At 50.8% G+C, this 13,911-nt stretch overlaps 1 protein-coding gene across 2 annotated transcripts in view; it reads left to right on the top strand.

Annotated features, from left to right (window-relative positions):
* KAZN (kazrin, periplakin interacting protein) overlaps positions 1–13,911 on the top strand; it is a 1,027,640-nt gene that overhangs the window by 849,559 nt on the left and 164,170 nt on the right. The window lies entirely within an intron of this gene.

Genomic DNA, 13,911 nt, shown 5'->3' with positions numbered 1-13,911 from the left:
TCTTCAAAGCACTTCTAGTTGTTACTGAATGAGTCACTGTCAATACACACCGTAGAAGAGGGTGAGACCCATGTAACCTGTTGAAATATGGCTTTATGCATTCCTGATTTGTTCAGTCTTACAGAAAGATGGCCACAATCTCTGACCCCAACAACAGAAATCACTGTGTTACAATGGAAAGTGCATGATGTATTAGTCAGGATAGGCTCAGTTGTGCCGCCATGACAAATGATGTGAGAATCTCCATCACTTTCAAACAAGAGTTTATGTCTCACTTACACTCATGTCCAGCACAGCCAGGCTGTCTTCAATCTGGGACCCAGGCTGACAGAGCCGCTTCTGTCTAAGACACTGGCAGGAAAAAGAGAAAAGGGTAAATCATGCGCCAACTCTGAAAGCTTTTGCTCAGAGGTGATACCCATCAATTCTGTTCACATTTCATTGACTAGAGAAAGTCCCAAGGTCAAAGCCACCATGGTCAGGAGGAAAACATAATAACCCTCCCCCAGGGAGGAGTTGTGAATATTTCTGAAAAATAGTAGTCTACTGCCATGGGCTTATAGTTTATAATTACAAAAACAAGCAAAAAAAAATTGAGGAAGTATGATTTATTCTCTTAATGGAATAGCATAAAGCTGTGAAATGGATGCTTGATAGCTGTACATGACGACGTGGGGGAGTCTTGGAATTATAATGTTAAGTGAAAAAAGCATGTCACAGAAGACTGCATGTATCTTGACACCATTTTTGAAAAGCTAAAAAAAAAAAAAAAAAAAGTGGGACCAAGTACTATGTTGTTGAGAATACATATCCATTCAAGAAGATCTTCTTTATTTTTTTATTATTTTTTTAAGATTTTATTTAGGCCCGCAGAGAGAGGAGGAAGCAGGCTCCCCACCGAGCAGAGAGCCCCATGTGGGGCTCGATCCCAGGACCCTGGGATCATGACCTGAGCTGAAGGCAGAGGCTTTAACCCACAGAGCCACCCAGGCGCCCCAAGAAGATCTTTTTTAAAGAAGGGATTGATAATCCCCAAACCGACCCCTGATGGGGAAGGCAAGGATATAGAGCAAGGGAGAGGCAAATAGATAACGTTCTAATGATGCTAATTCACAGATGTTTACTTCATTATTAGGATTCATAAACTGCACGTATATTGGTTATTTGTTTCCATTTTTTTTTTTTTTTACTGTGGTAAAATACACATAACATGAAAGTCACCAGCATAGCCATTCCCATCACCACCGTCGTCTCCAGACCCCTTTTCATCTTGCAAAGCTAAAACTCCATCCCCATGAGACGCTAACTCCCCTCCCCCAGCCCCCGGTAACCAGCTGTGTATATTATCGTCCGTGTATCAAACAGGACAGAAGAGTCGATTTTGAAGGGATGTGCAGGGGCTCTGGAAATAGATCTGGGTTCAAATCCCAGCTTGAGGATTTGCTGACCTTGTGACCTCAGGACCCGCCTAATCCTGTCTGCTGAGTGGGAAGGGTAAAAGCTGCCTCCCAAGGATGTGTGGAAGGGTGAGAGATGACAAATAGAGAGCATTTAGCACAAGGCTAGACATATAGTCAATAGTTTAAAAAGGGGGGGGGTAGATATTATATTGTAAGATTGATTAATTGTTGAATAAAGAATTGGCCCCAGGGCCATGCCCTTTCACAGCACTTAAATGGGCCAAGGCTGGCTTGGGTCTGTCCCCTGGGAGGGAGGGAGTGCTTCAGAGGAGCTGGAGGGCAGGGCCCTGGCCATCAGAGCAGCGTAAGCTCAGAGAGTCTCCAGCTCAGAGTGGAGAGAAGTGGTGCTTCCTTGGGGAGTGGGAGCCGACGTGACCTGCAGGGTGAATCTCCAAGTTTGACACCAGCCGAGGGACAAGCTGGGCAACATGGTGTGGGTTGAGTTAGGGGAGCCACGTCCAGACACAGGCAGAAAATGATACAAAGGCATTGCTGGGATCTGTTTAAAGGAGTCCATGTGGTCACCAATCCGTTAGGGGAATAGAATCATATAGGATCACGTAGGAGCTGCCCTTCTGGTTGGAGAATCCCTGAAGGGTAGAAGATGTCCCTGTCCTCACCGCTATGACCCAGGAGTCATGTGCAGGTGGTTCCCAGCCATGCCAGGGAGGGACTTTCTGGGTCTCTGCCTGCGTACATACTGTGGCCACAAAGCATGCTTGACCCACCCGCCAGGAGCAGGGTCCGAAGTGCCGGAGAGGTAACGCCTCAGGAACGACCCCAGGCCATGGCATCCAGGAACTGGAATGTAAACATGACAGCCTCTTCACCCTTCCATGGAGACAGTGCTGGGTGTGTTCTACACAGTCTCTCGGAGGGCCACAGAGGACTGATCCCAGTTGTCACATCATTAACCTGTCTCTTCCTCCCTTTTTGCTACCTGGGACCAAATCCCAAAGAAACTCCTTGCCTCAGGGTCTGCTTTAGAGGGAAAACCCAAACCGAGATGGCTTCCAGGTCTGGTTTTTGTTCGGCATGACTTGGCCCTCACTGTGTCCCTGGACGAAATTGCTATCCTATTAGAGACAGCTCTGACTCTGGAGAAGTCTGCAGTCTGCACTCCTGTCCTCCCCCAACCCATGAGCCAAATCCAGCCCTTCACTCCCCTCTGTACAGCCCATTGAACAAGAATATTTTTAAGTGGTTGAAAAAAAAATCAAAAGAAGAATAATATTTCGTAAGTGACATTTATATGAAATTTTAATGTCACTGTCCATAAATAAAGCTTTATTGGAACATAGCTGTGCCCATTCACTTGCATATTGTCTAAGGCTACTTTTGACTTATAGTGTGAGTTGAGTCGTTGGGATAGAGATCGTAGAGATCAGTGAAAAACACCTTGTAGGTGAAAGCCAAACTCTAGAATCAGAATCCAGTTTGAGGTGCTTGGGGAAGCTTGCCCTGGGAACCCTTGGGGCTTCTCAAAACTCGCCAATCCCCTTTCCTTTCCCAGCTGGACAAGTTTGTGTTTGGGTTAGGGGAGCCCAGCTTGGTCAGCTGGAATGCTCCACTCTGGAAACAGGCTGATCTGGGCAATTGAAATTTCTCTTTAATGGGAGATTAATCAGGAAGTCCTTTCTGTATGGCCTGTAGGAAAGATCTTCCAGTTGTGTGTGAAGCCTGTTCTTCCTGATGCCTATTTCTCCTGATGGAGAAGTCCGTCTGCAGATGTCACTGAAGCCCTTCATTACTCAAGGACGTGTTCAGTCCCACAGTCAGACTGGCTATCAGTCCCCACCATCAGGACATTTTGCCCCAGAAGGTAAAGGCCAAAGAAAATGAATCTGCCATGACATCCCCTAAAAGATGAAATGTTTTTCTTTTTCAAAAGTTTTTCTCTCTTTTTTCTTCCTACATAAACAGAAACATCCTTCCACTAAAAACATCCTCCCTTCTATTACTTGCTCTGAATTACCCCTGTGTTGTAACCCAGACCCTGTACCATCAATGATCTGAGAGTTGGACTTTATTTATGATCAGGTAAAAATAAAAAGACATCCAGTAAAACATAATTTGCAGCCAAACATCTGAATCCTTGGCTCCTATAAAAGCTAAAGCTTTAAAAAAAAAAATCCTGATATCAAACTGAAATCTTTTTTCCCCTCTTCCACCTTCTAAAAATATAGGGAAGGGTAATTTTTAAAAGCATCTTATAGATGAGGAGTCTGTGAATCAGAGTCACCCTGAGCACTCTTTCAGAATAGAAACCTCCAGATCCCACAGCAGATCTAACCATGGGTCTCCAGATGTGGCCCAGGAATCTGATGCCTGTGTGGGATTGAAAACTACCAGTTTAAAATTTGGCGTCCCTACATGGGAAGATGTCCATGGAATATTGTTGAAATAAAACAAAATAATAAGTAGATAGATAAATAAATAAATTTTAAAAGGCAGGATAGCCTGTGTAGTGCTATCAGATTTCTGGAAAAATTCCACGTTGTCATTTGTTTGAGGGAAAAAAATGCTAATAAAAGTAACAGCAAGAAAAGTATGATTTTTTTCATAGGTGACTTATCCTTTTACTTCTCTGACTTGTTTGACTTTGATGCAATGAGTAGATACTTCTTTAAAAGTTAAGAAAGTAATCCCTAAATTAATTTCCTAGTTAGGGTTGGATGGAAGGAAGCATCTTGGGATTTGCAGTAATTGGGATCTAATTGGATGGGGTTTTACAGTGCCTCCCGCTTTTGGATCTGGCCCTGCCTGTGGGTATAGTCAGAAGCTGCTGGGGATTGTGAAGAGAATTGGGTGTTTGCACCTGCCTTTGCCCTCTGGCTTCCCTGGGAAGGATCTGCGAGCCCTGCAGACACCCAGAAGTAAGTGCTCTCTCAAGGTGGCAGGCACGTGTCAGCCCTGCTGTCATCTGTGCTTCCTCTGTGCTCTCATTTAGGGCCTAAATGGAGTCTCAAGTTCCCTCAGGAGCCCAGGAGAGCACCTGCCACAAGCACTAAATCCTCCTGGAACTCCGGGGAGAAAACACTCATGGCAGAAGAGAGTTCAGTCCCTGCCTGGGGCTTGTCTCTCTGTCATTTCTGATGACTCCGTATCTGGATGCCCTCCCTGCACCCTCATTATAGCCGGAGAGTCCTCTGTCTTTTAGGCGCATCTCTCTCTCTCTCTCTCTCCTCCCATGCTCACTCACTTTCATGCGCTCTCTCTCTCTCTCTCTCTCTCTCTCTCTCTCTCTCTTCCCACTCCCACCCCATATCCTACAACCCCTGGATTGTTTGACAGCTAGCTTCCCCCATGACATCTCCAGCATCCTACCCTCCGCTGACAGCCCACAGGAGTCCACTTGCAGGCTTTTCCTATAGGCTTTGTGAACAACAGAGTAGAAAGGGAGGTGCCTGAAGGTTGCAAGGAACCCCCAGGATGTGTCTCCAAACCAGGCTTTTTTTTTTTTTTTTTTTTTTTTTTATGATTTTATTTATTTGTCAGAGAGAGAGAGAAAGAGAGCGAGTACATAGGCAGGGAGAACAGCAGGCAGAGGGAGAAGCAGGCTCCCCGCTGAGCAGGGAGCCCGACGCAGGGCACAATCCCAGGATGCTGGGATCATGACCTGAGCTGAAGGCAGACGCGTAACCGACTGAGCCCCCCAGGCGTCCCTCCAAAGCAGGCTTTTGAACTGCCCTTGGTCTCTGCATCATCGCCCACCATCCGTGTCCATGTTGAAGCTTAGATTTGTCTGGCCTCCTCAGGTGTCAGTAGATGAACCGAGGAAGCTCCTGCCATCGGACAGTGGGGTCTCCTGCAGTCCCGGCCATCTGATGGTCAGGGCCCAGAGCCAAACCGTCTGACTCATCTTGTATCCCCGACACCCACACAGAAGGTTCCTGGAAGGAAGAAAGGGAGGGAGGGAGGAAGAGGAAGGAAGGAATCATCGATCTGCCGAGATCACCCCTCATTCGTGCTTCTTTTCCATGAGTATTTACGAGCATCTACTTCGTGCCAGACACTGTATTAGGTGCTAGGAGGTAATAATGAACAAAGTTAGACTTACTCCCTACCTTGTGAGGCTGACGGTCTACAGGAGGAAATCACCATAAGCCAATAAGCCTTTAAAAAAAAAAATAGCGGGAAATAGTCCCCATGACAAGAGCTACACAGGGAGGTTAGAGACCTTTAGATCCGGTGGGAGAATGGGTTGGGGCTTCCCTGTGGAAGCAAAGCCCTCACTGGGCACGGGAGGATACAGAGCACTTCCAAAGACCTCCCGCCCCCCCTTCCTCCCTTCCCCTAACTTCCTCTGGCCCCACTCCTTCCCCTTGTGCTGTCACACCCACCAGCCCTTTCCCTACGGAGACAGCTGCGGCGGGCGGGGGAAAGACAGAATTGGAAGAACTCTTTCTGTCCGCATTGCCCTTGGAGGTTTTTAAGCCACTCGGGCCAAAGACCCCTGCACCTAGAGGCCAGAGAGGGTCGGAGCTACAAGTGGGGGTAGAATTGACCCGTCCCCTTGATGCCTATGTTCAAGGTGCCAGAGTTGTCTGAGAAGTCCCTTTCCCAAGGAAGGCACCCTCGAATGGAAAAATCTCACCAAAGCTTGGGAGCAGACAGCCTTGCTTACTGAGGTGTCTCAAAAGTTGTGCAAATGGCAGGCTCGTTTTTAGCTGAAAAGAAGACACATCTGAAATATTGATGAGGCAGCCGGAGCCCAGCTCCAGCCCCAGCTCTGAAGGGAGGTGCTAAATAGTTGATGAAGACGGTAATTAATCAGCAGGTCTGGTTTCAAGCTAACTGCTCCCCGCGCACCCTTCTCTGACCCGCCAGAGCACAGGGGGCCGCCCCTTGGAGCATCAGCAGGGCGTGAGGCAAATCGTAAACTTCCTGCCTTCCCTCTCCCCTGTCTCTCCCTCCCTGGCCCACAGCCTTCACCGAGGCCCCTCCTGCGACAGCTTCGGTCAGGGCAGACACTGGTTCCTCTTCTCAGGAATGCTTTATCTTCCTCTGTCACCTGAGCCACGGCCACTCCCAGACTTGCCTCTTACCATCTACCCGACTCCAGGAAAGTTTCGTAATCGCTTTGTGCCTCAGTTTACTCATCTGTGAAATGGGGAAGTTTTCACAGTCACCACTGTGTACGACCCCTGGGATGCATCAGACCGATGCATCAGTGGCACTGCATGGCGCTTACTACTGCTGTGACGTGCCCTTCCCAGCCCAGCTCCAGTGTCACCTCCTGAGCCTTCTTGGCCTCCCAGATGTCCCACTGCAGCCTGCACTTACATAACTGCACTGTCTCTGACTTGCTGCTGTGTGGTCCTTCCTAGACTCTGAGCTTCTCAAAGGCAGGGATGACACCGTTCCTCTCTGTTTTCCCAGTGGATAGAATGGAGTACACAGTAGGTGCTGCATAAATGAATGAGTGAATAGATCTGTGCACAGATGTCTCCAGGGTCTGAGAAATAGTCCACGCCTGTAACTTGGGCTGAAGAGGGTAACTCTGGCCCCGTTGTCCATCCAAGTGCTCCCACTCAGCAGAGCGGAGGCCGCCCTCTGCTCCAGGGCGCCTTTCCCACTACGCACAGAGTCTAGGCCGGTAAGTGCCAGGAGGCAGCCCACTCTACCTTGGAAAGGGAGTCTCCCCTCCTTCCAGAGTAGGGTTCTGTGAGCTGTCCCTGTGGCATGCGCCCTTTCTCCTTCCTCTCCCTACCGCACTGGAGGCCTCTGCCATCATCCGGTCCTTTTCTTCCTGCACCGAGACAGTGGGCAGCCCCGGACTCTCAGCAGTCTCAGAGCTGTCTTTGGTTTTTTCCAGCATTGGTCCCCACACCCCCATCCCCAGTTTTCCCTGCCATGCCTTGCATGCTGGGCACACGCTCCAGGCTCCAGGCAGCTCCGCAGCCGGGAAGCCGCAGCCTGCCCTTGGTTAGGATAAGCAACTCGCTTTTCTTGGCTGGGTCTGGAGCTGTCGCAGCCTAATTAGCAAAGCCGCCAGATCAGCAGGCCCTCTCATTAACACTGATCCCATCCCCGTGGCAGCTGCTGAAGCCCCCCCAGTCCATCCCTCAGCAGTCTCCCTCTGGGGCACCCCAGGGTGACAGCCAAGAAGGGCCATGCCATGTCCTTGTCACCAGCTGATGCATAACCCAGCCAGGGGCTCGTCTTCCTGGGGGGCGGGGCTTTGGCTGGGAGGGGGGCTCCCAAAGTTCATCACGGGCGTAGGGTCCCAAGTCTTTCCAACCCTTCATTATACAGTAACTGTGTGCCAAGTGCTCCAAGACTGAAGCATCGGAAAGCTGTCCTTTCCCACGTCCGGGCCACCCTGCTGTCTGGCCCAGACCACTGCCACAGCCCCTGTCACAGTCAGCCCTGGGAGTCTAGTTAGGTCAGCTCAGACCACCAGGAGCCAGAGAATAAGAGAAAGTAAAAGGGTAAAAGAGGGGCAGCTGCTTAGGTTTATACAGTCTGAAGGGCTTCTCAGAGGAGATATCATTTGACCTAAGACTTGAATGACAAGAAAATGTTGGCCTGGCAATGACCCGGAGGGAGGGTATTCAGGAGAAGGGACAGTAAGTGCAAATGAGAAGGAAGCCAGCTTCTTTCTACAAGAGGAAGGAGGCCAGCATTCAAGGAGCGTGGTAAGGCATTGGGGTGCTGAGTAACGAGACACGAGGGAAGAAATAATAGGGTGAATGAGTGAGTGAGTGAATGAGTGAATGAGAGAGTGAGTGAATGAGTGAATGAGTGAGTGAATGAGTGAATGAGTGAGTGAATGACTGAGTGAATGAGAGAGTGAGTGAATGAGTGAATGAGTGAGTGAATGAGTGAGTGAGTGAATGAGTGAGTGAATGACTGAGTGAATGAGTGAATGACTGAGTGAATGAGTGAATGAGTGAGTGAATGAGAGAGTGAATGACTGAGTGAATGAGTGAATGACTGAGTGAATGAGAGAGTGAGTGAATGAGTGAATGAGTGAATGAATGAGTGAGTGAGTAAGTGAATGAATGAGTGAGTGAATGAGTGAGTGAGCACGTGCTGTCAGCCTGGAAAGCTGGGAAGACCACTGGGATCTGGGGTAGTCGGGGAAGCTTTCCAGAAGACACGGGACTTTGCTTTCACTCCTCCGTCACAGAAACAGATCCTGTGCTTTGGGAGAGAAAGGGGAGACCCTCGGAGGGGAGCAGATGGCTTCAGACTCCACGTTGCTCACCCACACCAGAACCCTCCACTGCTATGTCACACGTCACAGCTAATGGCCACATGCCAAGGACCTGACATACCGAAATTTCTGACCAGCACAACAACCCTACCATGGGATAGTCTATTTATCTCCATTTTTTAAAAGAATTTATTTATTAGAGAGAGAGCAAGCACAAGCAGGGGGCGCAGCAGAGGGCATGGGGGAAGCAGACTCCCTGCGGGGCAGGGAGCCCGAGCAGGGACCAATCCCAGGATCCCGAGACCATGTCCTGAGTCGAAGGCAGATACTTAACTGACTGAGCCACCCAGGCGCCCTAGTTGTCTCCATTTTACACTGAAGAAACTGAGGCACAGAAAGGTGAAATCAGATGACGGAGGCGTGGTGAGCCCAGGTGGTCTGAGCCCATGTACGGCCCGTTATTATGGAGTTTTGTCTTTGTACTTAATTACAGAGCCAAGGGACCCACGGTGCTGCATGACCAGCAGCCCAAAAGAGCCACACATGTGTCCCTGGGAAAAACTTGTTCCTAGGCGCTCAGAAGCTCTTACCCCCACGCCCACTGTTTGGGAGCCCCAAGTGGCTCTCCGGAGTGCAATTCTGAAGTAGAAGTAGAAGGCACAGATGTCACTCATTTTGTCCACATGGTGTGCAAACCTCCTTTCTCTGCTTGAAGAAGCCCCAAGTGCTTTAAGGAAGATTCGGCTCCCCTCCATCCAGTGGGAAGCACTGGCCACTTGCCTTCCCAGCCTCCCTTGCAGCTCAGGATTTCCCATGAGACCTAGTTTCCACCAATCAGATGCAACTCACCCTTAGAACGGAAGCCAGTGACCCAAAGAGGCAAGGAATGCAAATTTTTCGGTTCAGTTTTCCCAAGATTGTAGCGGCAGCACCCATGGGGCCATCATGGATAGTGGCAGTAGGCAAGAAAGACTGTCTGTGCCCAGCAGTGGAGCCTGGCCAGCTTGATTTGGGCCATTAATCCTGCTTTTTTGCAGGCTCCAAGTTTGTCTCTCCCACCCTCCGGGAGATGTGCGAGCTGACCAGACAAGCCCGCTTTTTCGCTGGTTTCGCCATAACCAGTTTCTGTTGCTTGCATCCAAGAGCTCTAACTGGTGCACTGTCGTTAGGTTGCATCGGGTCAGCCAAGAATGGAATTCTGGCGGTGGGAGGCAAACTAGGACTGTACCAAGCAGCTCCAGGGACGGGCTCAATACTCCCAGAGCTGGGACACTCTCATTTCTGAGGCCAAGAGGGGGACTTTGGGAGGCACTCCTGAGTATCTGAGACGCCCAGCTCCCTGTGCCCCACCCGATTTTCTGGTGATCCGGATTCTAGACAGAGAAAAGCAACAACCTAACCTTGAACACTACATGGTGTGGTGGGAAAATAAAGGTTTACAAAGAGGCATGGGTTTGGGTCTTGGCCCGTCCCCTTACTGGCACTCCCATAACCCCTCTGGGCCTCTGCTTCCTCGTACATAAAAGAGGGCTTAGCAGTTTCAGTGCTTCCCTCTGTACGAACTCAACACGCCCGTCCGACTGGCATAAAAAATAAAGATGTTTATTAAGTCATGACACTGCCCTTGAAGATGTAGGTCAACTTGATCCAAAGCTCTGTCTCCGTTCTTGGTGATTTCTCTTGGCTCTGCCCTTCTCTGGGTTCAGCTCCCTGCTCAGCTGGATGTCTGCCAGCTGCTGAAGTTCTAATGCCACATCTGCTCACAGTAACATCAGAGAAAGGTAAGGCATTGCTCCTGTCACCCACAGAATCAGGGCCAACATCCCTGTCCGTGCATAGCAAACCGGTCTGCCCCTCTCATTGGGCCAAGCTGGGTCATGTGCCCATTCTCCAGCCCATAGCTGTCACAAGGGAAGACCACATGCTGATTGGCTTAGGCCTGAACTCCCGCACCAATCACTGGCCAGAGTTAGCAGAATATCACGATGGGCTCAGCAGGCAGTTCTCAGACTTTGATTCTCGGAACCTGCAGGACACATTTAAAACTTAGGGAGGTCTCTTACAAGCTATTGTTTTTATGGCTTCTGTTTATCCATGTTAGCATTTAGAAATTAAAACTGAAAAAGATTAAATATTTATTCATTTTAAAAATAACAGTAAACAGGGGCGCCTGGATGGCTCAGACCTTAAGCATCTGCCTTAAGTTCAGGTCATGACCCCAGGATCCTGGGATCCAGCCCCATATCGTGCTCCCTGCTTGGCAGGAAGCCTGCTTCTCCCTCTCCCACTCCCCCTGCTTGTGTTCCCTCTCTTGCTGTCTCTCTCTCTCTCTCTCTGTCAAATAAATAAATAAAATCTTTTTTTAAAAAATTACATGTGTTTATACAAATAACATCTTTTATGAATAATAACTATACTTTCCAAAGCAAAAAAAAAAAAAAAAAAAAAACTTACTGATACAAGCGGCATTATTTTACACTCCTGCAAATTCTCTTTACTACCTGGCTCCACAGAAGACAGCAGGTTTCTCCCACCTGCTTCTGCACTCAGGCTGTTGCAATAGTGTGTTGTGTGGGCTGTAGTTTATGAAGACAGTCCGGCCCTGTGCAGATATGCAGTTTGGGAAATGGAGGCCTCACGGACTTCTGGGAAGGGCCTCAGGGAGCCCGGCAGTCCTCAGAAGGCGCTGTGACAACCACTTGCTTCCGCTAACCAGTGCTCATCTCCAGAGCTGGCCAGGGTCAGATCCTATAAGCTGCAAGTCACCTTCACCTTGGGGAATGCACAGGTGTTGAGAAGACCCCCACGATGTCCAGTCTATGGAGACGATAATCGCCTCAACACCATTGGGTTGTTAAGAGAGAATTAAGGGAGCTGATACATGTAAAGCACTTGACCCAGGGCTTGATAAATGCCCAGGAGTGAGGAGGGACTTCAGGTGAGCACAGGTGAAAGCAAGAATCCGTTACTCAGATGAACACCTCTCAGTCCCCTTCCCCAGGGTCCTCCCCCCAACACACGTTCCATTAGTCCACTCTGGCTGCACCTCCGAAAGCAAAGGTTTACCGTGATCATTGCTACAGAAAGGAAAATGGCATTGTCATTCCACAGAGGGGAGGAATCCGTTGAAGGCATCGAACTCGAACAGTTGAATTTCCCTGAGCAGAATGAGAGGCAGGAGCCAGAGTCGGCACAAGCCGGGGATCGGGGGAGCCTCAGATCTGCTGACGGTCCCTCACAAGGGCAGAACTGGGCCCTTTCTCAGGAGTGCCCGCGCAGCTACAGTCAGCTGCAGTCCAGGGTCCGGAAGCCGAAGCAAAGCGTCTTGTGTCAGCACTGCTCCAGCAGGTTGGAGCTGGGGACAGGAGATGGCGTCGGGAAGTCAGAGCAGGACAAGGGAGAGCAGACAAGGCCTTGGTGATTTGGTAGAAGGTGCAAGGAATTTCAGGCCAAAGTCAGAACCTCTCGCTTGCAGGGAACAGCTGGAGGGAGCGTGTGCACGTGCGCACGCACGCACGCACACACACACACACACGGAGCTGGGCAGGCAGCTTATACCACAGAGGCCCTTGCACAGAAGGAAAAGGAAAGCGATGGTGTGACAGGCTGGCCATGACACAGCGTGCTGAATGACCCCAGTGTCAAAAGACCTGAACAGGGTAGGAACTAGAACCGCAGCCCTGAGTGCACCACGTGTCCTGACGAGTCTATGACTGTTGGTTAAGCAAATGACCCTGCATCCTGGCCCCTAAGAATCATCAAAATATCCCAGAATTTCCAATGCCTCAGCATCCTGATTGCATCTCCCAGACTCCCCCTCACTCCCAGGAGCAATGCAAAAAGCCTTCAGCTGACAACGGGTTTGATTTGGGGCTGAGAACACCTGCTTCCCTCTGAAGGCAGTGCAGACCAGGAGGTGCCGCTTCTGTCCCCAGCCCCTCACTAGGTTGACGTGTCATTGACAGCTTGTCACTTTCCTTCCTGGAGACTCACGTCTCCCAGCTCTTGGTGGACAGAGTCATCAGAGCGAGCACCTGAGAATATGTGCTGATTGAGGGGCTCAGGATCCCAACCACAAGGAGCATGGAATGTTCCACTAGGTCAGGTTTGCAGGGAGACAGCTTGCTAGCTGAGGGTCAGGGCACCCGGAGACTTTGGGCCATGGCTGGTGATGTGTCCCCTCTAGGCCCTGGTAACCCTTTCACAGAGCCCCTCGACCTCAGGGAACCTCCAGATGCATGCTGGCCTGATGTAGGTCAAAGCCTTCCAGCTGGGCTTTAGGGTACCTGCCAGTAGCTGATGCCTGGGAACTTGGGTCTGGGCCATGAGGAATGATTTGCAGGAAAGAAGTCCTTTTCAGTCCCGGGCTCCATCTCCTTTTTCCAAATGCGAGGCTGGGGAGGCGAGGGAGGCAGGGAATGGAGGTTTCTCAAGCACGTGCGATATGTCACGCCTCTGTTAGACTCTTGAACTACCAGGACTCTCTTTCCGAGTCCCAAGATCTCTGAGGGGGGGGCGCAGCATTCTGGCGCAGAGCGTGAACGCAGGCTTTGCGTCTCCCTCTCCTCCGCCTCCCCGCGCCACTCCTCTCTCTCCTCCTCTCTTACCTGCTTCCTTCCCCCACCCCCTCCTCCCCTCCCCCTGTCCTCTTCCTCTGGGTCCCTGAAAGGTACCCAAGACTCCACAACCACTCTGCACCCTCGGGGCTTACGAGCAGCCTCTTCAGAAGCAATGTCCTCATGTCACTCTCCCTTGGTGACCCTGGACTTCCGCCCCGGCCATTCAGGGTGGCAGGTTCCAACCGCCCTCTCCCCTCTGCCAACAAAAGCAGCCATGATCCTGCCTTCCTGCCTGCCCCCTCCGGCCTCCAAAGTAATGTCTTTTTCCTCCCTCATTCTTTTTCCACTGCTCCAGGCCTGTGGCTGCTTTCACAGCGGGCCCCGTGGGATTGGGGCCAAGTTTGCCAGGAGGGACCGGACGGCAGGGAGGGGGAGCCTTCTGACGCTCAGAGCACCCCTCTGGGGCTCTCAGTTGTTTGCTAGCTCCAGTGGCTGCACCCGTGAGGCCCTCGCCGCGCACCCCGGTGTGGGGTCTGCAAAGATGTGGTGGGCGCCGAGAGGACGGAGGCTGCTGCCTGGCCCCCCCAGAACGGCTCCTTTGGGGCTGTCCTGACCCACCTGGAGCTCTGCTCTGAGCTCCCCTGGTAGAGATCCTATACGTCACAGATGCTCATGGGGAGAGGGCAGAGCTCGGGCTCTGCAATCAGCTCTGCCACTTGGCAGGAGTTGA

Source organism: Mustela erminea, chromosome 10, assembly GCF_009829155.1.
Source record: "Mustela erminea isolate mMusErm1 chromosome 10, mMusErm1.Pri, whole genome shotgun sequence".
In the NCBI taxonomy this organism is placed as follows: domain Eukaryota; kingdom Metazoa; phylum Chordata; class Mammalia; order Carnivora; family Mustelidae; genus Mustela; species Mustela erminea.
Note: the sequence above shows the minus strand (reverse complement) of the source record. Positions and strands in the feature narration are given on the sequence as shown.